Source organism: Phalaenopsis equestris, unplaced genomic scaffold (genome assembly GCF_001263595.1).
Source record: "Phalaenopsis equestris unplaced genomic scaffold, ASM126359v1 Scaffold201156, whole genome shotgun sequence".
NCBI classification, from domain to species: domain Eukaryota; kingdom Viridiplantae; phylum Streptophyta; class Magnoliopsida; order Asparagales; family Orchidaceae; genus Phalaenopsis; species Phalaenopsis equestris.
The window spans coordinates 1-2,513 of record NW_018220936.1 but is presented as its reverse complement, the minus strand read 5'-3'; positions in this window follow the sequence as shown (position 1 = coordinate 2,513).

Genomic DNA, 2,513 nt, shown 5'->3' with positions numbered 1-2,513 from the left:
AAAAACTATAAATATAAATCATACCTCAGTATTGTAGGCATTTTCATCATTCTGAAATTTCTGCAGGCCTTCTCAAATTTTTACTTCACCTGGTCTATAATATTAGGAGCTTTCTACACATATAAATCATTTGAGGAATTTCTGGGTAATGAAATTTTGAAATAAGTATAAAACTGAAACATTAAATAAGTAAAATATTTCCTAACACAATCACAATACTAAACAACTAAAACTTAAAAATGTGAAATGAAAATTACATTACAATCCACAATTCTACTTAATATCTATTGAACTACACATGCACATTTAACTATCACACTAACTTTATAAAAATTAAAATTATCCAAGTACACAAAATGAAAGTTAAAATACATAAACATCCATTTCTATTATAAAAAGATTACATAAAATAAAAATACAAACATAAGTACATCAATTTCATTCTATATCAAAATCTCAAGCTATATCTTCATTGCCTTGATCAGCAGGTGGATTAGGTTGATATTAAGTATATCAGGGGCATTCAAGAAACGTAACATCAGGCTCTCCTTTGTAGTGTCGGGCCTGAGCTTCATAATAGGCTACCTCAAAATTTGAATGCCTCTGCAGGTACTCGCTATCATAATCGTGTCGACGTTCTAAACCTCCAATCCTTTCACTTATCAATTCTATGCTCTTCCGCTGCAAGGTCAACTCATTCATCAAATCAGAGATGGTAGGGGAACTAGAATGTGGAAGGTCATAACTTGTAGAGGGGACATCTCTACTAGTAGAAGGTTCTTGACTTCTACTCCCTGTTCTTCATTTCTCATGGGATTCATAAGTCTTTAAATCAGCTTTACTAATGGGTTTCATAGGATAAACCCATTCTTCATCTCCAAATTCTACTCCAAAAAGTTTGCAAATTGTATAAATAAGTCCAGGATGTCCTAGACCTCCACTATTCTTACTCCTTGCCGTAGTCAGTATATTCTTGAAAATAATTCTCCCCACACTCCCCACATTTATAGTTCTAACATTTATAGTTCTACTATTCTGAATAAAGAAATTCAGAATAGCTCTATCACTAGTTACCTCACTATGGTGATAGGTCAGTAACAGAGTAGATGAAATGAAATAGTGTCACGCTTTAGAGGTAGCATTCAGCATGGAAACAGAAAAATTTACTCGTTTTTGCTGCTTTATCTTCCATGTTCCTTTCCCATCAGCGAGAAAGTTGATCACATCATTGAGGGGGCCTTCCATCGTACTAAAGGATTCATATTGGCAGCTGTAAGAGTCTGGGACTTTATAAAAAGTGTTGATGCGGGCAGCAGTAAACTCAATAGGGAATCCACGCACTCGAACGATTCCATCATCAGAATAAATCACATTGGCGTAGAACTCCTTCACAACATTTGCATAAGCTTTATTGGTGGTGTAACAAAAGTTTTCCAACCTCCGCTCGGCAATAACTCACTCGATTTCTCCTCCCGGACTTTCAAAAACTCGATCTTGTATGCACTTCTTTCCTTTAAATATGAAAGTAAATTTTGTTTGAGCCATCACATTGACGAAGCGAGACTCGTCGAACTCAACTCTTCTCTTTTGTTGTGGAGTCATTTTAATCTAATCAAATTATAGAAAAATTCCAAAAATTACTTCAAATATGTAAACCATGGCTTCCAATAGTAATTCTAAGAGTTCAACAATAAGATCCATGAATTTCTTCCCAAATTTTCTTCACATTCTCAAAATTTGTGGATCTCCTCAATGTGGAAGAAATCTATGGTGAAAATCAAATATTTTTAGTTTGGAGTGAAGCTCTTACCTAGAGATGATCAAATCCGGTGTCAAAAAGCCTTGAAATCGCCTCCAAATCCAAGATCTTTCAAGCCCTAGTTCGAAAATGGCATTTTTAGGAGGAAGGGGATGATGAACAGTGGCGGTTGACTGGTCAAAATCATGGTGAAAGGTGTTTTTTCGTGAACTTGACGTCGGCGGGGTCGATGGCGCCGTCGACGCGCTCAATTGGAATTTAAATCCTAAGTCTCGGGAAAACCTCGCCGTCGGCAGCGTCAAGGACGCCGCCGACGGGCTCTATTGATTTTGTCCAAATTCTGAATTTTTTGCAATTTCGATCAATTCCAAGCCTAAACGACATCCGTTTAATCACTATAGACATAATTTTAAATAACTAAATGATATACTTAGCACATATAAACTTTCACAACACAAAACATCACATTTATATATAAATTCCAAGATGTACAATATATGCTACATAACACACCCAAGTTTGGTGTTTTCTCAACCTCAATACATTAATTCAACATCGCAATCCAAGCCACAACACTCAAAACGCTAAAAACAAAACATCCTATGCTTAGTCTCAACTATACAGAGATCTAAAAGCATAATTCTAAAGCAAAACAAATACAAATTTCAAATCAAAATACATAGATAGACAGATAAGTAGTGATGTAAATCTACTAATCCTCAGAATCGGTACTCGATTCTCCTCTGAGATCACC